The sequence below is a fragment of the Coregonus clupeaformis genome, chromosome 38 (assembly GCF_020615455.1).
Source record: "Coregonus clupeaformis isolate EN_2021a chromosome 38, ASM2061545v1, whole genome shotgun sequence".
NCBI lineage: Eukaryota > Metazoa > Chordata > Actinopteri > Salmoniformes > Salmonidae > Coregonus > Coregonus clupeaformis.
Genome location: NC_059229.1, coordinates 2559429 through 2583690, shown reverse-complemented (window position 1 = coordinate 2583690; position 24262 = coordinate 2559429). Strand labels below are relative to the sequence as shown.

The following is a 24262-nucleotide window of genomic DNA, read 5'->3' as shown; positions in this document are numbered from 1 at the left end:
CTCAGCCACCTTACCGTGGCGCTCTTGGCTGGCATTTGCCCCTCCTACCAGTGGCCCGAGATCCGCCTATCTCAACTTATTAAAGGCTCCACAAAAGGGCTCGTCCTGGGATTTGAACCCAGGACCTCTCGCACCCTAAGCGAGAATCATACCCCTAGACCAACAAGCCTTTTGATCTTCTATATGTTTTGCTTTCCCCAGCAATGACGGTGAGTATATGGATTGACGTGTCCATGGTGCCAGGAAAGAGTATACATGTTAGTGTTGGTGGTATACACTTGAGCATAGCTATCTTCCAAGTATTTGACCAGGGTTCAGTTCAAATTATCTTTAATTCATCTGTTGCGTCTTTCTGTTACCATCTATTTCAGCCATAACAGCAAAACAATTAGATGTGTGTAGACAAATGAAGAAAGAGATAAATGAAGATTTTTTAAAAAGAATACATTTATTTTGAGTCGATTGACGCACCGGTATGTCAATCGAAGTCAAATCATCTTTAAAATCCCCATTATAATCTGTCAGTTTTAAACTAGAACATTTCGTTGCATCTCAATCCTCCATAACAACTGATGTCACACCTCCGCTTCTGCTGTGAAAGGCGGCAGAGCTAGAGCGCTGTTTGTCAAACCATGAGACATCCCAATAATCAATCTTCTCACAATAATGTATTTAGCTTCCAAACACTTTAACCTACAACATTTTTTTGACCACTCTATGGAAAGGGGGTACTCTCACGGACATGATGGTGTTCTCCGTTTTGCTCTATGACCCCCACAAGTCTCAGGGGGCTCTAGTCTCTGTCTTGACTTCTGTTTGTACGCGAGCATTCCTTGCTTTGACCCCTTCAATGTTCTCTTTTGCTCTTATGTCAGGATCGCTAGGTAACCGGTACTGGTTAAAATGACAGATTTTTTAACCTTAGACCTTTCACACCCTAAGCCATAATTATACAACTAGACCAACAAGCCTTTTGGTCAAAGATTTTTGGCTTTCCATAGAAATGACGGTCAAGATATAATTTGATGTCTCCATGTTGCTGTACTAAAGTGAATATTGTATTGGTGGTATAGTGGTGAACATAGCTTCCTTCCAAGCATTTGACCTGTGTTCGTTTCCCAATGCAAAGCATTAAGTATTTACTGATTTTAGGTTCTGCATTTAATCTCCAGACTTGTGGGTTCGAATCTATATCCTTGTTTGTGTAAGTCTTCACAGTCTGCTTTACTCTTGCATGTTCTATATTCATTTAGAGTCTTCAAGGATGAAATTAATAAATATTGTGCAACATTGAACCCGCTAGTGCAGATCTCAATGGATTAACAGTCCATTACCTTAACCACTCAGCCCCCTTACCGTGCACTCTTGGCTGTTGCATTTGCCCCTCCTACCAGTGGCCCGAGATCCGACTATCTCAACTTATTAAAGGCTCTACAAAAGGGCTCGTCTGGGATTTGAACCCAGGACCTCTCGCACCCTAAGCGAGAATCATACCCCTAGACCAACGAACCTTTTGATCTTCTATATGTTTTGCTTTCCCCAGCAATGACGGTGAGTATATGGATTGACGTGTCCATGGTGCCAGGAAAGAGTGATACATGTTAGTGTTGGTGGTATACATTTGAGCATAGCTGATCTTCCAAGCATTTGACCAGGGTTCAGTTCAAATTCTCTTTAATTGGTCTGCTGCGTCTTTCTGTTACCATCTATTTCAGCCATAACAGCAAAACAATTACGATGTGTGTAGACAAATGAAGAAAGAGATAAATGAAGATTTTTTAAAAAGAATACATTTATTTTGAGTCGATTGACGCACCGGTATGTCAATCGAAGTCAAATCTTCTTAAAAATCCCCATTATAATCTGTCAGTTTTAAACTAGAATATCCATTTTGTATCGTATGCATCTCAATCCTCCATAACAACTGATGTCACACCTCCGCTTCTGCTGTGAAAGGCGGCAGAGCTAGAGCGCTGTTTGTCAAACCATGAGACATCCCAATAATCAATCTTCTCACAATAATGTATTTAGCTTCCAAACTATTTAACCTACAACATTTCTTTGACTACTCTATGGAAAGGGGGTACTCTCACGGACATGATGGTGTTCTCCGTTTTGCTCTATGACCCCCACAAGTCTCAGGGGGCTTCTGTATACTCTGTTTGTGCGCGACTTTTACATTTGACCCCACTTTAAATTTTACTTTTGTCCTGGTAACCGGTACTGGTTAAAATGACAGATTTTTTTAACCTTAGACCTTTCACACCCTAAGCCATAATTATACAACTAGACCAACAAGCCTTTTGGTCAAAGATTTTTGGCTTTCCATAGAAATGACGGTCAAGATATAAATTGATTCTCCATGTTGCTGTACAAGTGACATATTGTATTGGTGGTATAGTGGTGAACATAGCTTCCTTCCAAGCATTTGACCTGTGTTCGTTTCCCGTGCAAAGCATTAAGTATTTAGTGATTTTAGGTTCTGCATTTAATCTCCAGACTTGTGGGTTCGAATCTATATCCTTGTTTGTGTAAGTCTTCAAAGTCTGCTTTACTCTAGCACGTTCTATATTCATTTAGGGTCCTCAAGGATGAAATTAATAAACATTGTGCAACATTGAACCCACTGGTGCATACCTCAATGGATTAACAGTCCATCACCTTAACCACTCAGCCACCTTACCGTGGCACTCTAGTGCTGGCATTTGCCCCTCCTACCAGTGGCCCGAGATCCGCCTATCTCATCTTATTAAAGGCTCCACAAAAGGGCTCGTCTGGGATTTGAACCCAGGACCTCTCGCACCCAAAGCGAGAATCATACCCCTAGACCAACAAACCTTTTGATCTTCTATATGTTTTGCTTTCCCCAGCAAAGACGGTGAGTATATGGATTGACGTGTCCATGGTGCCAGGAAAGAGTGATACATGTTAGTGTTGGTGGTATACATTTGAGCATAGCTGATCTTCCAAGCATTTGACCGGGGTCCAGTTCAAATTATCTTTAATTGGTCTGTTGTGTCTTTCTGATACCATCTATTTCAGCCATAACAGCAGAAACAATTCGATGTGTGTAGACAAATGAAGAAAGAGATAAATGAAGATTTTATTAAAAAGAATACATTTATTTTGAGTCGATTGACGCACCGGTATGTCAATCGAAGTCAAATCTTCTTTAAAATCCCAATTATATTCTGTCAGTTTTAAACTAGAGATATCCATTTTCATGCATCTCAATCCTCCATAACAACTGATGTCACACCTCCGCTTCTGCTGTGAAAGGCGGCAGAGCTAGAGCGCTGTTTGTCAAACCATGAGACATCCCGATAATCAATCTTCTCACAATAATGTATTTAGCTTCTAAACACTTTAACCTACAACATTTTTTTGACTACTCTATGGAAAGGGGGTACTCTCACGGACACGATGGTGTTCTCCGTTTTGCTCTATGACCCCCACAAGTCTCAGGGGGCTCGTCTAAAGTCGGTACTGTCTACATGCCAACTTCTGTTTGTAGCGTCAGAGCAGATTAGCCTTCAAGCTACTTTGACCCCACTTGTCACAATGTTCTACATTTTGCCCTACGTTCCCCACAAGTGTCACGGGAGTCGTCTGAAGGTAACCGGTACTGGTTAAAATGACAGATTTTTTAACCTTAGACCTCTCGCACCCTAAGCCATAATTATACAACTAGACCAACAAGCCTTTTGGTCAAAGATTTTTGGCTTTCCATAGAAATGACGGTCAAGATATAATTTGATTCTCCATGTTGCCGTACAAGTGAATATTGTATTGGTGGTATAGTGGTGAACATAGCTTCCTTCCAAGCATTTGACCTGTGTTCGTTTCCCAATGCAAAGCATTAAGTATTTAGTGATTTTAGGTTCTGGATTTAATCTCCAGACTTGTGGGTTCGAATCTATATCCTTGTTTGCGTAAGTCTTCAAAGTCTGCTTTACTCTTGCATGTTTTCTATATTCATTTAGGGTCCTTCAAGGATGAAATTAATAAATATTGTGCAACATTGAACCCGCTAGTGCATACCTCAATGGATTAACAGTCCATCACCTTAACCACTCAGCCACCTTACCCTGCACTCTTGTGCTGTGCATTTGCCCCTCCTACCAGTGGCCCGAGATCCGCCTATCTCAACTTATTAAAGGCTCTACAAAAGGGCTCGTTCTGGGATTTGAACCCAGGACCTCTCGCACCCTAAGCGAGAATCATACCCCTAGACCAACAAACCTTTTGATCTTCTATATGTTTTGCTTTCCACAGCAATGACGGTGAGTATATGGATTGACGTGTCCATGGTGCCAGGAAAGAGTAATAACATGTTAGTGTTGGTGGTATACATTTGAGCATAGCTGATCTCCAAGCATTTGACCAGGGTTCAGTTCAAATTCTCTTTAATTGATCTGCTGCGTCTTTCTGTTACCATCTACTTCAGCCATAACAGCAAAACAATTACGATGTGTGTAGACAAATGAAAAAGAGATAAATGAAGATTTTTAAAAAAGAATACATTTATTTTGAGTCGATTGACGCACCGGTATGTCAATCGAAGTCAAATCATCTTTAAAATCCCAATTATAATCTGTCAGTTTTAAACTAAAGATATCCGATTTTTGTATCGTATGAATCTCAATCCTCCATAACAACTGATGTCACACCTCCGCTTCTGCTGTGAAAGGTGGCAGAGCTAGAGCGCTGTTTGTCAAACCATGAGACATCCCAATAATCAATCTTCTCACAATAATGTATTTAGCTTCCAAACTATTTAACCTACAACATTTTTTGACTACTCTATGGAAAGGGGATACTCTCACGGACACGATGGTGTTCTCCGTTTTGCTCTATGACCCCCACAAGTCTCAGGGGGCTTATCCTTTTTCCTTCTTCTTTACCCTTAAAGTGTCACGGGAGTCGTCTAGGTAACCGGTGCTGGTTAAAATGACAGATATTTTTAACCTTAGACCTCTCACACCCTAAGCCATAATTATACAACTAGACCAACAAGCCTTTTGGTCAAAGATTTTTGGCTTTCCACAGAAATGACGGTCAAGATATAATTTGATTCTCCATGTTGCTGTACAGTGACATATTGCATTGGTGGTATAGTGGTGAACATAGCTTCCTTCCAAGCATTTGACCTGTGTTCGTTTCCCGCCAATGCAAAGCATTAAGTATTTAGTGATTTTAGGTTCTGCATTTAATCTCCAGACTTGTGGGTTCGAATCTATATCCTTGTTTGTGTAAGTCTTCACAGTCTGCTTTACTCTTGCACGTTTCTATATTCATTTAGAGTCTTCAAGGATGAAATTAATAAATATTGTGCAAAATTGAACCCGCTGGCGCATATCTCAATGGATTAACAGTCCATCACCTTAACCACTCAGCCACCTTACCGTGGCGCTCTTGGCTGGCATTTGCCCCTCCTACCAGTGGCCCGAGATCCGACTATCTCAACTTATTAAAGGCTCTACAAAAGGGCTCGTCCTGGGATTTGAACCCAGGACCTCTCGCACCCTAAGCGAGAATCATACCCCTAGACCAACGAACCTTTTGATCTTCTATATGTTTTGCTTTCCACAGCAATGACGGTGAGTATATGGATTGACGTGTCCATGGTGCCAGGAAAGAGTATACATGTTAGTGTTGGTGGTATACATTTGAGCATAGCTGTATCTCCAAGTATTTGACCAGGGTTCAGTTCAAATTATCTTTAATTCATCTGTTGCGTCTTTCTGTTTCCATCTATTTCAGCCATAACAGCAAAACAATTACGATGTGTGTAGACAAATGAAGAAAGAGATAAATGAAGATTTTTAAAAAAGAATACATTTATTTTGAGTCGATTGACGCACCGGTATGTCAATCGAAAGTCAAATCATCTTTATAAATCCCAATTATAATCTGTCAGTTTTAAACTAGAATATCCTTTTATCGTATGCATCTCAATCCTCCATAACAACTGATGTCACACCTCCGCTTCTGCGGTGAAAGGTGGCAGAGCTAGAGCGCTGTTTGTCAAACCATGAGACATCCCAATAATCAATCTTCTCACAAAAATGTATTTAGCTTCCAAACTCTTTAACCTACAACATTTTTTTGACCGCTCTATGGAAAGGGGGTACTCTCACGGACACGATGGTGTTCTCCGTTTTGCTCTATGACCCCCACAAGTCTCAGGGGCTTTCTTTTTTGTAGCTTGCTTTACTTGACCCCTCTCCCAAGTGTCACGGGAGTCGCTAGGTAACCGGTACTGGTTAAAATGACAGATTTTTTTAACCTTAGAACTCTCACACCCTAAGCCATAATTATACAACTAGACCAACAAGCCTTTTGGTCAAAGATTTTTGGCTTTCCATAGAAATGACGGTCAAGATATAAATTGATTCTCCATGTTGCTGTACAAGTGACATATTGTATTGGTGGTATAGTGGTGAACATAGCTTCCTTCCAAGCATTTGACCTGTGTTCGTTTCCCGTCCATGCAAAGCATTAAGTATTTACTGATTTTAGGTTCTGGATTTAATCTCCAGACTTGTGGGTTCGAATCTATATCCTTGTTTGTGTAACTCTTCAAAGTCTGCTTTACTCTTGCATGTTTCTATATTCATTTAGGGTCTAAGGATGAAATTAATAAATATTGTGCAAAATTGAACCCGCTGGCGCATACCTCAATGGATTAACAGTCCATCACCTTAACCACTCAGCCACCTTACCCTGCACTCTTGGCTGGCATTTGCCCCTCCTACCAGTGGCCCGAGATCCGACTATCTCAACTTATTAAAGGCTCTACAAAAGGGCTCGTCCGGGATTTGAACCCAGGACCTCTCGCACCCTAAGCGAGAATCATACCCCTAGACCAACAAACCTTTTGATCTTCTATATGTTTTGCTTTCCACAGCAAAGACGGTGAGTATATGGATTGACGTGTCCATGGTGCCAGGAAAGAGTGTAACATGTTAGTGTTGGTGGTATGCATTTGAGCATAGCTGTATCTCCAAGCATTTGACCAGGGTTCAGTTCAAATTCTCTTTAATTGATCTGCTGCGTCTTTCTGTTTCCATCTATTTCAGCCATAACAGCAAAACAATTCGATGTGTGTAGACAAATGAAGAAAGAGATAAATGAAGATTTTTTAAAAAGAATACATTTATTTTGAGTCGATTGACGCACCGGTATGTCAATCGAAGTCAAATCTTCTTTAAAATCCCAATTATATTCTGTCAGTTTTAAACTAGAGTATTTGCATCTCAATCCTCCATAACAACTGATGTCACACCTCCGCTTCTGCGGTGAAAGGCGGCAGAGCTAGAGCGCTGTTTGTCAAACCATGAGACATCCCAATAATCAATCTTCTCACAAAAACGTATTTAGCTTCTAAACACTTTAACCTACAACATTTTTTTGACTGCTCTATGGAAAGGGGATACTCTCACGGACACGATGGTGTTCTCCGTTTTGCTCTATGACCCCCACAAGTCTCAGGGGGCTTTTCTTCCTTTACTTTGACCCCTTCTTTCAGTTGGTAACCGGTACTGGTTAAAATGACAGATTTTTTAACCTTAGACCTCTCACACCCTAAGCCATAATTATACAACTAGACCAACAAGCCTTTTGGTCAAAGATTTTTGGCTTTCCATAGAAATGACGGTCAAGATATAAATTGATTCTCCATGTTGCTGTACAGTGAATATTGTATTGGTGGTATAGTGGTGAGCATAGCTTCCTTCCAAGCATTTGACCTGTGTTCGTTTCCTGTCCAATGCAAAGCATTAAGTATTTAGTGATTTTAGGTTCTGCATTTAATCTCCAGACTTGTGGGTTCGAATCTATATCCTTGTTTGTGTAACTCTTCACAGTCTGCTTTACTCTTGCACGTTTCTATATTCATTTAGAGTCAGGATGAAATTAATAAATATTGTGCAAAGTTGAACCCGCTGGCGCATATCTCAATGGATTAACAGTCCATCACCTTAACCACTCAGCCCCCTTACCCTCGCACTCTTGTGCTGTGCATTTGCCCCTCCTACCAGTGGCCCGAGATCCGACTATCTCAACATATTAAAGGCTCTACAAAAGGGTTCGTCTGGGATTTGAACCCAGGACCTCTCGCACCCTAAGCGAGAATCATACCCCTAGACCAACAAACCTTTTGATCTTCTATATGTTTTGCTTTCCCCAGCAAAGACGGTGAGTATATGGATTGACGTGTCCATGGTGCCAGGAAAGAGTGATACATGTGAGTGTTGGTGGTATACATTTGAGCATAGCTGATCTCCAAGTATTTGACCAGGGTCCAGTTCAAATTCTCTTTAATTCATCTGCTGCGTCTTTCTGTTTCCATCTATTTCAGCCATAACAGCAAAATAATTACGATGTGTGTAGACAAATGAAGAAAGAGATAAATGAAGATTTTTTAAAAAGAATACATTTATTTTGAGTCGATTGACGCACCGGTATGTGAATCGAAGTCAAATCATCTTTAAAATCCCAATTATATTCTGTCAGTTTTAAACTAGAATATCCTTTTTGCATCTCAATCCTCCATAACAACTGATGTCACACCTCCGCTTCTGCGGTGAAAGGCGGCAGAGCTAGAGCGCTGTTTGTCAAACCATGAGACATCCCAATAATCAATCATCTCACAATAATGTATTTAGCTTCCAAACTCTTTAACCTACAACATTTTTTTGACTGCTCTATGGAAAGGGGGTACTCTCACGGACACGATGGTGTTCTCCGTTTTGCTCTATGACCCCCACAAGTGTCAGGGGGCTTTACTCTACTTGACCCTCTCTTTTGGTAACCGGTACTGGTTAAAATGAGAGATTTTTTAACCATAGACCTCTCACACCCTAAGCCATAATCATACAACTAGACCAACAAGCCTTTTGGTCAAAGATTTTTGGTTTTCCACAGAAATGACGGTCAAGATATAAATTGATGTCTCCATGTTGCTGTACAGTGACAAATTGTATTGGTGGTATAGTGGTGAACATAGCTTCCTTCCAAGCATTTGACCTGTGTTCGTTTCCTGTCCAATGCAGAGCATTAAGTGTTTAGTGATTTTAGGTTCTGCATTTAATCTCCAGACTTGTGGGTTCGAATCTATATCCTTGTTTGTGTAACTCTTCACAGTCTGCTTTACTCTTGCACGTTTTCTATATTCATTTAGGGTCCTAAGGATGAAATTAATAAATATTGTGCAAAATTGAACCTGCTGGCGCATATCTCAATGGATTAACAGTCCATTACCTTAACCACTCAGCCCCCTTACCCTGCACTCTTGGCTGTTGCATTTGCCCCTCCTACCAGTGGCCCGAGATCCGACTATCTCAACTTATTAAAGGCTCTACAAAAGGGTTCCTCCTGGGATTTGAACCCAGGACCTCTCGCACCCTAAGCGAGAATCATACCCCCTAGACCAACGAACCATTTGATCTTCTATATGTTTTGCTTTCCACAGCAAAGACGGTGAGTATATGGATTGACGTGTCCATGGTGCCAGGAAAGAGTTACATGTTAGTGTTGGTGGTATGCATTTGAGCATAGCTGTATCTTCCAAGCATTTGACCAGGGTTCAGTTCAAATTCTCTTTAATTCATCTGTTGCGTCTTTCTGATACCATCTATTTCAGCCATAACAGCAAAATAATTACGATGAGTGTAGACAAATGAAGAAAGAGATAAATGAAGATTTTATTAAAAAGAATACATTTATTTTGAGTCGATTGACGCACCGGTATGTCAATCGAAGTCAAATCATCTTAAAAATCCCAATTATATTCTGTCAGTTTTAAACTAGAACCTTCTTGCATCTCAATCCTCCATAACAACTGATGTCACACCTCCGCTTCTGCGGTGAAAGGCGGCAGAGCTAGAGCGCTGTTTGTCAAACCATGAGACATCCCAATAATCAATCATCTCACAAAAACGTATTTAGCTTCCAAACTATTTAACCTACACATTTTTTTTGACCACTCTATGGAAAGGGGATACTCTCACGGACATGATGGTGTTCTCCGTTTTGCTCTATGACCCCCACAAGTGTCAGGGGGCTCGTCTAAAGTCGGTACTGTCTGTGTGCCAACTTCTGTTTGTAGCGTCCGAGCAGTTTAGCCTTCAAACTACTTTGACCCCACTTGTTACAATGTTCTACGTTTTGCCCTACGTTCCCCACAAGTGTCACGGGAGTCGTCTGAAGGTAACCGGTACTTGTTAAAATGAGAGATTTTTTAACCTTGGACCTTTCGCACCCTAAGCCATAATTATACAACTAGACCAACAAGCCTTTTGGTCAAAGATTTTTGGCTTTCCACAGAAATGACGGTCAAGATATAAATTGATTCTCCATGTTGCTGTACAGTGACATATTGCATTGGTGGTATAGTGGTGAACATAGCTTCCTTCCAAGCATTTGACCTGTGTTCGTTTCCCGTCAAAGCAGCAAGCATTTACTGATTGTTTAGGTTCTGCATTTAATCTCCAGACTTGTGGGTTCGAATCTATATCCTTGTTTGCGTAACTCTTCAAAGTCTGCTTTACTCTTGCACGTTCTATATTCATTTAGAGTCAGGATGAAATTAATAAACATTGTGCAACATTGAACCCGCTAGCGCATATCTCAATGGATTAACAGTCCATTACCTTAACCACTCAGCCACCTTACCCTGCACTCTTGTGCTGGCATTTGCCCCTCCTACCAGTGGCCCGAGATCCGACTATCTCAACTTATTAAAGGCTCTACAAAAGGGTTCGTCCGGGATTTGAACCCAGGACCTCTCGCACCCTAAGCGAGAATCATACCCCTAGACCAACAAACCATTTGATCTTCTATATGTTTTGCTTTCCACAGCAAAGACGGTGAGTATATGGATTGACGTGTCCATGGTGCCAGGAAAGAGTTAACATGTTAGTGTTGGTGGTATACATTTGAGCATAGCTGTATCTCCAAGCATTTGACCAGGGTTCAGTTCAAATTCTCTTTAATTCATCTGTTGTGTCTTTCTGTTACCATCTACTTCAGCCATAACAGCAAAATAATTACGATGTGTGTAGACTAAATGAAGATAAGAGATAAATGAAGATTTTTTAAAAAGAATACATTTATTTTGAGTCGATTGACGCACCGGTATGTCAATCGAAGTAAAATCATCTTAAAAATCCCAATTATATTCTGTCAGTTTTAAACTAAAGATATCTGCATCTCAATCCTCCATAACAACTGATGTCACACCTCCGCTTCTGCGGTGAAAGGCGGCAGAGCTAGAGCGCTGTTTGTCAAACCATGAGACATCCCAATAATCAATCTTCTCACAAAAACGTATTTAGCTTCCAAACTCTTTAACCTACAACATTTTTTGACTGCTCTATGGAAAGGGGGTACTCTCACGGACACGATGGTGTTCTCCGTTTTGCTCTATGACCCCCACAAGTGTCAGGGGGCTTCTACTTTCGCCTTTTTGACTTTTCCTTGGTAACCGGTACTGGTTAAAATGACAGATTTTTTTAACCATAGAACTCTCACACCCTAAGCCATAATTATACAACTAGACCAACAAGCCTTTTGGTCAAAGATTTTTGGTTTTCCACAGAAATGACGGTCAAGATATAAATTGATGTCTCCATGTTGCTGTACAGTGACAAATTGTATTGGTGGTATAGTGGTGAACATAGCTTCCTTCCAAGCATTTGACCTGTGTTCGTTTCCTGTCCAATGCAGAGCATTAAGTATTTACTGATTTTAGGTTCTGCATTTAATCTCCAGACTTGTGGGTTCGAATCTATATCCTTGTTTGCGTAACTCTTCACAGTCTGCTTTACTCTTGCATGTTTCTATATTCATTTAGAGTCCTCGGATGAAATTAATAAACATTGTGCAAAATTGAACCTGCTGGCGCATCTCTCAATGGATTAACAGTCCATCGCCTTAACCACTCAGCCCCCTTACCCTGCACTCTAGCTGTTGCATTTGCCCCTCCTACCAGTGGCCCGAGATCCGACTATCTCAGCTTATTAAAGGCTCTACAAAAGGGTTCGTCCGGGATTTGAACCCAGGACCTCTCGCACCCAAAGCGAGAATCATACCCCTAGACCAACAAACCTTTTGATCTTCTATATGTTTTGCTTTCCACAGCAAAGACGGTGAGTATATGGATTGACGTGTCCATGGTGCCAGGAAAGAGTGATAACATGTTAGTGTTGGTGGTATACATTTGAGCATAGCTGTATCTCCAAGCATTTGACCAGGGTTCAGTTCAAATTCTCTTTAATTCATCTGTTGTGTCTTCCTGATTCCATCTACTTCAGCCATAACAGCAAAACAATTACGATGTGTGTAGACAAATGAAGAAAAGATAAATGAAGATTTTTAAAAAAGAATACATTTATTTTGAGTCGATTGACGCACCGGTATGTCAATCGAAGTCAAATCTTCTTAAAAATCCCCATTATATTCTGTCAGTTTTAAACTAGACCTTCTTGCATCTCAATCCTCCATAACAACTGATGTCACACCTCCGCTTCTGCGGTGAAAGGCGGCAGAGCTAGAGCGCTGTTTGTCAAACCATGAGACATCCCAATAATCAATCATCTCACAAAAATGTATTTAGCTTCCAAACTCTTTAACCTACAACATTTTTTGACTACTCTATGGAAAGGGGATACTCTCACGGACACGATGGTGTTCTCCGTTTTGCTCTATGACCCCCACAAGTCTCAGGGGGCTCCTCTCCTGCCACAAGTGTCACGGGATCGCTAGGTAACCGGTACTGGTTAAAATGACAGATTTTTTTAACCATAGAACTCTCACACCCTAAGCCATAATTATACAACTAGACCAACAAGCCTTTTGGTCAAAGATTTTTGGCTTTCCACAGAAATGACGGTCAAGATATAAATTGATGTCTCCATGTTGCTGTACAGTGACATATTGTATTGGTGGTATAGTGGTGAACATAGCTTCCTTCCAAGCATTTGACCTGTGTTCGTTTCCCAAGCCAAAGCATTAAGTATTTAGTGATTTTAGGTTCTGCATTTAATCTCCAGACTTGTGGGTTCGAATCTATATCCTTGTTTGCGTAACTCTTCACAGTCTGCTTTACTCTTGCACGTTTTCTATATTCATTTAGAGTCCGGATGAAATTAATAAACATTGTGCAAAGTTGAACCTGCTGGCGCATCTCTCAATGGATTAACAGTCCATTACCTTAACCACTCAGCCCCCCTACCCTGCACTCTAGCTGTTGCATTCGCCCCTCCTACCAGTGGCCCGAGATCCGACTATCTCCACATGTTAAAGGTTCTACAAAAGGGTTCGTCCGGGATTTGAACCCGGGACCTCTCGCACCCTAAGCGAGAATCATACCCCTAGACCAACAAACCATTTGATCTTCTATATTTTTTGCTTTCCACAGCAAAGACGGTGAGGATATGGATTGACGTGTCCATGGTGCCAGGAAAGAGTGAATAACATGTTAGTGTTGGTGGTATACATTTGAGCATAGCTGTATCTCCAAGCATTTGACCAGGGTTCAGTTCAAATTCTCTTTAATTCGTCTGCTGCGTCTTCCTGTTTCCATCTACTTCAGCCATAACAGCAGAAACAATTACGATGTGTGTAGACAAATGAAGAAAGAGATAAATGAAGATTTTTAAAAAGAATACATTTATTTTGAGTCGATTGACGCACCGGTATGTCAATCGAAGTAAAATCATCTTTAAAATCCCAATTATATTCTGTCAGTTTTAAACTAGATATTTGCATCTCAATCCTCCATAACAACTGATGTCACACCTCCGCTTCTGCGGTGAAAGGCGGCAGAGCTAGAGCGCTGTTTGTCAAACCATGAGACATCCCAATAATCAATCTTCTCACAATAACGTATTTAGCTTCCAAACTCTTTAACCTACAACATTTTTTGACTGCTCTATGGAAAGGGGGTACTCTCACGGACACGATGGTGTTCTCCGTTTTGCTCTATGACCCCCACAAGTCTCAGGGGGCTTCTTTCTGACCTTTCATCTCACAGTGTCACGGGATCGCCTGGTAACCGGTACTGGTTAAAATGAGAGATTTTTTTAACCATAGAACTCTCACACCCTAAGCCATAATTATACAACTAGACCAACAAGCCTTTTGGTCAAAGATTTTTGGCTTTCCACAGAAATGACGGTCAAGATATAAATTGATGTCTCCATGTTGCCGTACAGTGACAAATTGTATTGGTGGTATAGTGGTGAACATAGCTTCCTTCCAAGCATTTGACCTGTGTTCGTTTCCCGCATGCAAAGCATTAAGTATTTAGTGAGTTTAGGTTCTGCATTTAATCTCCAGACTTGTGGGTTCGAATCTATATCCTTGTTTGCGTAACTCTTCACAGTCTGCTTTACTCTTGCACGTTTTCTATATTCATTTAGAGTCGATGAAATTAATAAACATTGTGCAAAATTGAACCTGCTGGCGCATCTCTCAATGGATTAACAGTCCATTACCTTAACCACTCAGCCACCTTACCCTGGCACTCTAGGCTGTTGCATTCGCCCCTCCTACCAGTGGCCCGAGATCCGACTATCTCAACTTATTAAAGGTTCTACAAAAGGGTTCGTCCGGGATTTGAACCCAGGACCTCTCGCACCCTAAGCGAGAATCATACCCCTAGACCAACAAACCTTTTGATCTTCTATATGTTTTGCTTTCCACAGCAAAGACGGTGAGGATATGGATTGACGTGTCCATGGTGCCAGGAAAGAGTGTAACATGTTAGTGTTGGTGGTATACATTTGAGCATAGCTGTATCTCCAAGCATTTGACCAGGGTTCAGTTCAAATTCTCTTTAATTCATCTGTTGTGTCTTCCTGATTCCATCTACTTCAGCCATAACAGCAAAATAATTACGATGAGTGTAGACAAATGAAGAAAGAGATAAATGAAGATTTTTAAAAAGAATACATTTATTTTGAGTCGATTGACGCACCGGTATGTCAATCGAAGTCAAATCATCTTAAAAATCCCAATTATATTCTGTCAGTTTTAAACTAGAATACCTGCATCTCAATCCTCCATAACAACTGATGTCACACCTCCGCTTCTGCGGTGAAAGGTGGCAGAGCTAGAGCGCTGTTTGTCAAACCATGAGACATCCCAATAATCGATCATCTCACAAAAACGTATTTAGCTTCCAAACACTTTGACCTACAACATTTTTTGACTGCTCTATGGAAAGGGGGTACTCTCACGGACACGATGGTGTTCTCCGTTTTGCTCTATGACCCCCACAAGTGTCAGGGGGCTCTACTCGCCCTTCTCCCTTCACGATCGCTGGTAACCGGTGCTGGTTAAAATGACAGATATTTTTAAACCAGAGAACTCTCACACCCTAAGCCAGAATTATACACCTAGACCAACAAGCCTTTTGGTCAAAGATTTTTGGTTTTCCACAGAAATGACGGTCAAGATATAAATTGATGTCTCCATGTTGCTGTACAGTGACAAATTGTATTGGTGGTATAGTGGTGAGCATAGCTTCCTTCCAAGCATTTGACCTGTGTTCGTTTCCCAATGCAAAGCATTAAGTATTTAGTGATTTTAGGTTCTGCATTTAATCTCCAGACTTGTGGGTTCGAATCTATATCCTTGTTTGCGTAACTCTTCACAGTCTGCTTTACTCTTGCACGTTTTCTATATTCATTTAGAGTCGATGAAATTAATAAACATTGTGCGAAGTTGAACCTGCTGGCGCAGCTCTCAATGGATTAACAGTCCATTGCCTTAACCACTCAGCCACCTTACCCTGCACTCTAGGCTGTTGCATTCGCCCCTCCTACCAGTGGCCCGAGATCCGACTATCTCAACTTATTAAAGGTTCTACAAAAGGGTTCGTCCGGGATTTGAACCCGGGACCTCTCGCACCCTAAGCGAGAATCATACCCCCTAGACCAACAAACCTTTTGATCTTCTATATTTTTTGCTTTCCACAGCAAAGACGGTGAGTATATGGATTGACGTGTCCATGGTGCCAGGAAAGAGTGTAACATGTTAGTGTTGGTGGTATGCATTTGAGCATAGCTGTATCACAAGCATTTGACCGGGGTCCAGTTCAAATTCTCTTTAATTGGTCTGTTGTGTCTTCCAGTTTCGATCTACTTCAGCCATAACAGCAAAATAATTACGATGAGTGTAGACTAAATGAAGAAAGAGATAAATGAAGATTTTTAAAAATTTGAATACATTTATTTTGAGTCGATTGACGCACCGGTATGTCAATCGAAGTAAAATCATCTTAAAAATCCCAATTATATTCTGTCAGTTTTAAACTAGATGCATCTCAATCCTCCATAACAACTGATGTCACACCTCCGCTTCTGCGGTGAAAGGTGGCAGAGCTAGAGCGCTGTTTGTCAAACCATGAGACATCCCAATAATCGATCATCTCACAAAAACGTATTTAGCTTCCAAACACTTTGACCTACAACATTTTTTGACTGCTCTATGGAAAGGGGGTACTCTCACGGACACGATGGTGTTCTCCGTTTTGCTCTATGACCCCCACAAGTGTCAGGGGACTCGACTGACGGTAACCGGTGCTGGTTAAAATGACAGATATTTTTTAACCAGAGAACTCTCACACCCTAAGCCAGAATTATACACCTAGACCAACAAGCCTTTTGGTCAAAGATTTTTGGTTTTCCACAGAAATGACGGTCAAGATATAAATTGATGTCTCCATGTTGCTGTACAGTGACAAATTGTATTGGTGGTATAGTGGTGAACATAGCTTCCTTCCAAGCATTTGACCTGTGTTCGTTTCCTGTCCAATGCAGAGCATTAAGTGTTTAGTGGGTTTAGGTTCTGGATTTGGTCTCCAGACTTGTGGGTTCGAATCTATATCCTTGTTCGCGTAACTCTTCACAGTCTGCTTTGCTCTTGCACGTTTTCTATATTCATTTGGGGTCATGAAATGAATAAACATTGTGCAAAATTGAACCTGCTAGCGCATCTCTCAATGGATTAACAGTCCATTGCCTTAACCACTCAGCCACCTTACCCTGCACTCTAGCTGTTGCATTCGCCCCTCCTACCAGTGGCCCGAGATCCGACTATCTCCACATGTTAAAGGTTCTACAAAAGGGTTCGTCCGGGATTTGAACCCGGGACCTCTCGCACCCTAAGCGAGAATCATACCCCTAGACCAACGAACCATTTGATCTTCTATATTTTTTGCTTTCCACAGCAAAGACGGTGAGGATATGGATTGACGTGTCCATGGTGCCAGGAAAGAGTGAATAACATGTTAGTGTTGGTGGTATGCATTTGAGCATAGCTGTATCACAAGCATTTGACCGGGGTCCAGTTCAAATTCTCTTTAATTGGTCTGTTGTGTCTTCCAGTTTCGATCTACTTCAGCCATAACAGCAAAACAATTACGATGTGTGTAGACAAATGAAGATAAGAGATAAATGAAGATTTTTTAAAAAGAATACATTTATTTTGAGTCGATTGACGCACCGGTACGTCAATCGAAGTCAAATCATCTTAAAAATCCCCATTATATTCTGTCAGTTTTAAACTAGATTGCATCTCAATCCTCCATAACCGCTGATGTCACACCTCCGCTTCTGCGGTGAAAGGTGGCAGAGCTAGAGCGCTGTTTGTCAAACCATGAGACATCCCAATAATCGATCATCTCACAAAAACGTATTTAGCTTCCAAACACTTTGACCTACAACATTTTTTGACTGCTCTATGGAAAGGGGGTACTCTCACGGACACGATGGTGTTCTCCGTTTTGCTCTATGACCCCCACAAGTGTCAGGGGGCTCCTCTCACTTCGAGCATTCCTCTTGATTTTGTAACCGGTACTGGTTAAAATGAGAGATTTTTTAACCAGAGAACTCTCACACCCTAAGCCAGAATTATACACCTAGACCAACAAGCCTTTTGGTCAAAGATTTTTGGTTTTCCACAGAAATGACGGTCAAGATATAAATTGATGTCTCCATGTTGCTGTACAGTGACAAATTGTATTGGTGGTATAGTGGTGAACATAGCTTCCTTCCAAGCATTTGACCTGTGTTCGTTTCCCGCCAATGCAAAGCATTAAGTATTTAGTGAGTTTAGGTTCTGCATTTAATCTCCAGACTTGTGGGTTCGAATCTATATCCTTGTTTGCGTAACTCTTCACAGTCTGCTTTGCTCTTGCACGTTTTCTATATTCATTTGGGGTCATGAAATGAATAAACATTGTGCAAAATTGAACCTGCTAGCGCAGCTCTCAATGGATTAACAGTCCATTACCTTAACCACTCAGCCACCTTACCCTGCACTCTTGGCTGTTGCATTCGCCCCTCCTACCAGTGGCCCGAGATCCGACTATCTCCACTTATTAAAGGTTCTACAAAAGGGTTCGTTCCGGGATTTGAACCCAGGACCTCTCGCACCCTAAGCGAGAATCATACCCCTAGACCAACGAACCTTTTGATCTTCTATATTTTTTGCTTTCCCCAGCAAAGACGGTGAGTATATGGATTGACGTGTCCATGGTGCCAGGAAAGAGTGATACATGTTAGTGTTGGTGGTATACATTTGAGCATAGCTGTATCTCCAAGCATTTGACCAGGGTTCAGTTCAAATTCTCTTTAATTCATCTGTTGTGTCTTCCTGATTCGATCTACTTCAGCCATAACAGCAAAACAATTATGATGTTTGTAGACAAATGAAGATTAAGAGATAAATGAAGATTTTTTAAAAAGAATACATTTATTTTGAGTCGATTGACGCACCGCATGTCAATCGAAGTAAAATCATCTTAATAAATCCCAATTATATTCTGTCAGTTTTAAACTAGATGCATCTCAATCCTCCATAACAGCTGATGTCACACCTCCGCTTCTGCGGTGAAAGGCGGCAGAGCTAGAGCGCTGTTTGTCAAACCATGAGACATCCCAATAATCAATCATCTCACAAAAACGTATTTAGCTTCCGAACTCTTTAACCTACAACATTTTTTGACTGCTCTATGGAAAGGGGATACTCTCACGGACACGATGGTGTTCTCCGTTTTGCTCTATGACCCCCACAAGTCTCAGGGGGCTCGACTGATGGTGTAACCGGTGCTGGTTAAAATGACAGATTTTTTAACCAGAGAACTCTCACACCCTAAGCCAGAATTATACACCTAGACCAACAAGCCTTTTGGTCAAAGATTTTTGGTTTTCCACAGAAATGACGGTCAAGATATAAATTGATGTCTCCATGTTGCTGTACAGTGACAAATTGTATTGGTGGTATAGTGGTGAACATAGCTTCCTTCCAAGCATTTGACCTGTGTTCGTTTCCTGTCCAATGCAGAGCATTAAGTGTTTAGTGGGTTTAGGTTCTGGATTTGGTCTCCAGACTTGTGGGTTCGAATCTATATCCTTGTTCGCGTAACTCTTCACAGTCTGCTTTGCTCTTGCACGTTTTCTATATTCATTTGGGGTCATGAAATGAATAAACATTGTGCAAAATTGAACCTGCTAGCGCATCTCTCAATGGATTAACAGTCCATTGCCTTAACCACTCAGCCACCTTACCCTGCACTCTAGCTGTTGCATTCGCCCCTCCTACCAGTGGCCCGAGATCCGACTATCTCCACATGTTAAAGGTTCTACAAAAGGGTTCGTCCGGGATTTGAACCCGGGACCTCTCGCACCCTAAGCGAGAATCATACCCCTAGACCAACGAACCATTTGATCTTCTATATTTTTTGCTTTCCACAGCAAAGACGGTGAGGATATGGATTGACGTGTCCATGGTGCCAGGAAAGAGTGAATAACATGTTAGTGTTGGTGGTATGCATTTGAGCATAGCTGTATCACAAGCATTTGACCGGGGTCCAGTTCAAATTCTCTTTAATTGGTCTGTTGTGTCTTCCAGTTTCGATCTACTTCAGCCGTAACAGCAGAAATAATTATGATGTTGTAGACAAATGAAGAAAGAGATAAATGAAGATTTTTAAAAAGAATACATTTATTTTGAGTCGATTGACGCACCGGTATGTCAATCGAAGTAAAATCATCTTAAAAATCCCAATTATATTCTGTCAGTTTTAAACTAGATGCATCTCAATCCTCCATAACAACTGATGTCACACCTCCGCTTCTGCGGTGAAAGGTGGCAGAGCTAGAGCGCTGTTTGTCAAACCATGAGACATCCCAATAATCGATCATCTCACAAAAACGTATTTAGCTTCCGAACACTTTAACCTACAACATTTTTTGGCTGCTCTATGGAAAGGGGATACTCTCACGGACATGATGGTGTTCTCCGTTTTGCTCTATGACCCCCACAAGTCTCAGGGGGCTCGTCTAAAGTCGGTACTGTCTACATGCCAACTTCTGTTTGTAGCGTCAGAGCAGTTTAGCCTTCAAGCTACTTTGACCCCACTTGTCACAATGTTCTACGTTTTGCCCTACGTTCCCCACAAGTGTCACGGGAGTCGTCTGAAGGTAACCGGTACTGGTTAAAATGAGAGATTTTTTTAACCATAGAACTCTCGCACCCTAAGCCATAATTATACAACTAGACCAACAAGCCTTTTGGTCAAAGATTTTTGGCTTTCCACAGAAATGACGGTCAAGATATAAATTGATGTCTCCATGTTGCTGTACAGTGACATATTGTATTGGTGGTATAGTGGTGAGCATAGCTTCCTTCCAAGCATTTGACCTGTGTTCGTTTCCCTGCCAACAGCATTAAGTATTTAGTGATTTTAGGTTCTGGATTTGGTCTCCAGACTTGTGGGTTCGAATCTATATCCTTGTTTGTGTAACTCTTCAAAGTCTGCTTTACTCTTGCACGTTTTCTATATTCATTTAGGGTCCTTAGATGAAATTAATAAACATTGTGCAAAATTGAACCTGCTGGCGCATCTCTCAATGGATTAGCAGTCCATTGCCTTAACCACTCAGCCACCTTACCCTGGCACTCTAGCTGTTGCATTCGCCCCTCCTACCAGTGGCCCGAGATCCGACTATCTCCACATGTTAAAGGTTCTACAAAAGGGTTCGTCCGGGATTTGAACCCGGGACCTCTCGCACCCTAAGCGAGAATCATACCCCTAGACCAACGAACCATTTGATCTTCTATATTTTTTGCTTTCCACAGCAAAGACGGTGAGGATATGGATTGACGTGTCCATGGTGCCAGGAAAGAGTGAATAACATGTTAGTGTTGGTGGTATGCATTTGAGCATAGCTGTATCACAAGCATTTGACCGGGGTCCAGTTCAAATTCTCTTTAATTGGTCTGTTGTGTCTTCCAGTTTCGATCTACTTCAGCCGTAACCGCAGAAATAATTATGATGTGTGTAGACAAATGAAGAAAGAGATAAATGAAGATTTTTAAAAAGAATACATTTATTTTGAGTCGATTGACGCACCGGTATGTCAATCGAAGTAAAATCATCTTTAAAATCCCAATTATATTCTGTCAGTTTTAAACTAGATGCATCTCAATCCTCCATAACAACTGATGTCACACCTCCGCTTCTGCTGTGAAAGGCGGCAGAGCTAGAGCGCTGTTTGTCAAACCATGAGACATCCCGATAATCGGTCTTCTCACAAAAACGTCTGTAGCTTCCAAACACTTTAACCTACAACATTTTTGACTGCTCTATGGAAAGGGGGTACTCTCACGGACACGATGGTGTTCTCCGTTTTGCTCTATGACCCCCACAAGTGTCAGGGGGCTACTGACCCCATTACGCGGTACTGGTTAAAATGACAGATTTTTTAACCATAGACCTCTCACACCCTAAGCCAGAATTATACACCTAGACCAACAAGCCTTTTGGTCAAAGATTTTTGGTTTTCCACAGAAATGACGGTCAAGATATAAATTGATGTCTCCATGTTGCTGTACAGTGACAAATTGTATTGGTGGTATAGTGGTGAACATAGCTTCCTTCCAAGCATTTGACCTGTGTTCGTTTCCTGTCCAATGCAGAGCATTAAGTGTTTAGTGATTGGGTTTAGGTTCTGGATTTGGTCTCCAGACTTGTGGGTTCGAATCTATATCCTTGTTCGCGTAACTCTTCACAGTCTGCTTTGCTCTTGCACGTTTTCTATATTCATTTGGGGTCATGAAATGAATAAACATTGTGCAAAATTGAACCTGCTGGCGCAGATCTCAATGGATTAACAGTCCATCGCCTTAACCACTCAGCCACCTTACCCTGCCCTCTAGCTGTTGCATTCGCCCCTCCTACCAGTGGCCCGAGATCCGACTATCTCCACATGTTAAAGGTTCTACAAAAGGGTTCGTCCGGGATTTGAACCCTGGACCTCTCGCACCCTAAGCGAGAATCATACCCCTAGACCAACGAGCCATTTGATCTTCTATATGTTTTGCTTTCCACCAGCAAAGACGGTGAGTATATGGATTGACGTGTCCATGGTGCCAGGAAAGAGTGAATACATGTTAGTGTTGGTGGTATGCATTTGAGCATAGCTGTATCACAAGCATTTGACCGGGGTCCAGTTCAAATTATCTTTAATTGGTCTGTTGTGTCTTCCAGTTTCGATCTACTTCAGCCATAACAGCAAAATAATTATGATGGTAGACAAATGAAGAAGATAAATGAAGATTTTAAAGAGTAAAAAGAAACTCTACATTTATTTTGAGTCGATTGACGCACCGGATGTCAATCGAAGTCAAATCATCTTTAAAATCCCAATTATAATCTGTCAGTTTTAAACTAGATGCATCTCAATCCTCCATAACCGCTGATGTCACACCTCCGCTTCTGCGGTGAAAGGTGGCAGAGCTAGAGCGCTGTTTGTCAAACCATGAGACATCCCGATAATCAATCATCTCACAAAAACGTATTTAGCTTCCAAACACTTTGACCTACAACATTTTTTGACTGCTCTATGGAAAGGGGGTACTCTCACGGACACGATGGTGTTCTCCGTTTTGCTCTATGACCCCCACAAGTGTCAGGGGACTCGACTGACGGTAACCGGTGCTGGTTAAAATGACAGATATTTTTTAACCAGAGAACTCTCACACCCTAAGCCAGAATTATACACCTAGACCAACAAGCCTTTTGGTCAAAGATTTTTGGTTTTCCACAGAAATGACGGTCAAGATATAAATTGATGTCTCCATGTTGCTGTACAGTGACAAATTGTATTGGTGGTATAGTGGTGAACATAGCTTCCTTCCAAGCATTTGACCTGTGTTCGTTTCCTGGCCAATGCCAAAGCATTAAGTGTTTAGTGGGTTTAGGTTCTGGATTTGGTCTCCAGACTTGTGGGTTCGAATCTATATCCTTGTTTGCGTAACTCTTCACAGTCTGCTTTGCTCTTGCACGTTTTCTATATTCATTTGGGGTCATGAAATGAATAAACATTGTGCAACATTGAACCTGCTGGCGCATATCTCAATGGATTAGCAGTCCATTGCCTTAACCACTCAGCCACCTTACCCGGCACTCTAGCTGTTGCATTCGCCCCTCCTACCAGTGGCCCGAGATCCGCCTATCTCAACTTATTAAAGGTTCTACAAAAGGGTTCGTCCGGGATTTGAACCCGGGACCTCTCGCACCCTAAGCGAGAATCATACCCCTAGACCAACGAACCATTTGATCTTCTATATTTTTTGCTTTCCACAGCAAAGACGGTGAGGATATGGATTGACGTGTCCATGGTGCCAGGAAAGAGTGAATAACATGTTAGTGTTGGTGGTATGCATTTGAGCATAGCTGTATCACAAGCATTTGACCGGGGTCCAGTTCAAATTCTCTTTAATTGGTCTGTTGTGTCTTCCAGTTTCGATCTACTTCAGCCGTAACCGCAGGAAATGAATGATGAGGGTAGACAAATGAAGATTAAGAGATAAATGAAGATTTTTAAAAAGAATACATTTATTTTGAGTCGATTGACGCACCGTATGTCAATCGAAGTCAAATCATCTTAAAAATCCCAATTATATTCTGTCAGTTTTAAACTAGACTGCATCTCAATCCTCCATAACAACTGATGTCACACCTCCGCTTCTGCGGTGAAAGGTGGCAGAGCTAGAGCGCTGTTTGTCAAACCATGAGACATCCCAATAATCGATCATCTCACAAAAACGTATTTAGCTTCCAAACACTTTGACCTACAACATTTTTTGACTGCTCTATGGAAAGGGGGTACTCTCACGGACACGATGGTGTTCTCCGTTTTGCTCTATGACCCCCACAAGTGTCAGGGGACTCGACTGACGGTAA

The 24262-nt window shown here is 41.5% G+C and overlaps 18 non-coding genes across 18 annotated transcripts; all 18 read right to left on the bottom strand.

Annotated features, from left to right (window-relative positions):
• Positions 1–96: 96 nt before the first annotated feature.
• Positions 97–169, bottom strand: trnap-agg. The gene has a single exon. It is a non-coding gene; the product is annotated as a tRNA-Pro (tRNA).
• Positions 170–1439: 1270 nt separating this feature from the next.
• On the bottom strand, positions 1440–1511 carry trnap-agg. Its single transcript has one exon. It is a non-coding gene; the product is annotated as a tRNA-Pro (tRNA).
• A 1255-nt stretch (positions 1512–2766) lies between these two features.
• trnap-ugg lies at positions 2767–2838 on the bottom strand. Its single transcript has one exon. It is a non-coding gene; the product is annotated as a tRNA-Pro (tRNA).
• A 1332-nt stretch (positions 2839–4170) lies between these two features.
• On the bottom strand, positions 4171–4243 carry trnap-agg. Its single transcript has one exon. It is a non-coding gene; the product is annotated as a tRNA-Pro (tRNA).
• Positions 4244–5487: 1244 nt separating this feature from the next.
• On the bottom strand, positions 5488–5560 carry trnap-agg. Its single transcript has one exon. It is a non-coding gene; the product is annotated as a tRNA-Pro (tRNA).
• Positions 5561–6806: 1246 nt separating this feature from the next.
• Positions 6807–6878, bottom strand: trnap-agg. Its single transcript has one exon. It is a non-coding gene; the product is annotated as a tRNA-Pro (tRNA).
• A 1209-nt stretch (positions 6879–8087) lies between these two features.
• Positions 8088–8159, bottom strand: trnap-agg. The gene has a single exon. It is a non-coding gene; the product is annotated as a tRNA-Pro (tRNA).
• Positions 8160–10759: 2600 nt separating this feature from the next.
• Positions 10760–10831, bottom strand: trnap-agg. Its single transcript has one exon. It is a non-coding gene; the product is annotated as a tRNA-Pro (tRNA).
• A 1209-nt stretch (positions 10832–12040) lies between these two features.
• trnap-ugg lies at positions 12041–12112 on the bottom strand. The gene has a single exon. It is a non-coding gene; the product is annotated as a tRNA-Pro (tRNA).
• A 1207-nt stretch (positions 12113–13319) lies between these two features.
• trnap-agg lies at positions 13320–13391 on the bottom strand. The gene has a single exon. It is a non-coding gene; the product is annotated as a tRNA-Pro (tRNA).
• Positions 13392–14607: 1216 nt separating this feature from the next.
• Positions 14608–14679, bottom strand: trnap-agg. Its single transcript has one exon. It is a non-coding gene; the product is annotated as a tRNA-Pro (tRNA).
• Positions 14680–15881: 1202 nt separating this feature from the next.
• On the bottom strand, positions 15882–15954 carry trnap-agg. Its single transcript has one exon. It is a non-coding gene; the product is annotated as a tRNA-Pro (tRNA).
• Positions 15955–17135: 1181 nt separating this feature from the next.
• Positions 17136–17207, bottom strand: trnap-agg. The gene has a single exon. It is a non-coding gene; the product is annotated as a tRNA-Pro (tRNA).
• Positions 17208–18408: 1201 nt separating this feature from the next.
• trnap-agg lies at positions 18409–18481 on the bottom strand. Its single transcript has one exon. It is a non-coding gene; the product is annotated as a tRNA-Pro (tRNA).
• Positions 18482–19662: 1181 nt separating this feature from the next.
• Positions 19663–19734, bottom strand: trnap-agg. Its single transcript has one exon. It is a non-coding gene; the product is annotated as a tRNA-Pro (tRNA).
• A 1315-nt stretch (positions 19735–21049) lies between these two features.
• On the bottom strand, positions 21050–21121 carry trnap-agg. The gene has a single exon. It is a non-coding gene; the product is annotated as a tRNA-Pro (tRNA).
• Positions 21122–22303: 1182 nt separating this feature from the next.
• On the bottom strand, positions 22304–22375 carry trnap-agg. The gene has a single exon. It is a non-coding gene; the product is annotated as a tRNA-Pro (tRNA).
• Positions 22376–23558: 1183 nt separating this feature from the next.
• trnap-agg lies at positions 23559–23630 on the bottom strand. The gene has a single exon. It is a non-coding gene; the product is annotated as a tRNA-Pro (tRNA).
• Between the last annotated feature and the right edge of the window lie 632 nt (positions 23631–24262).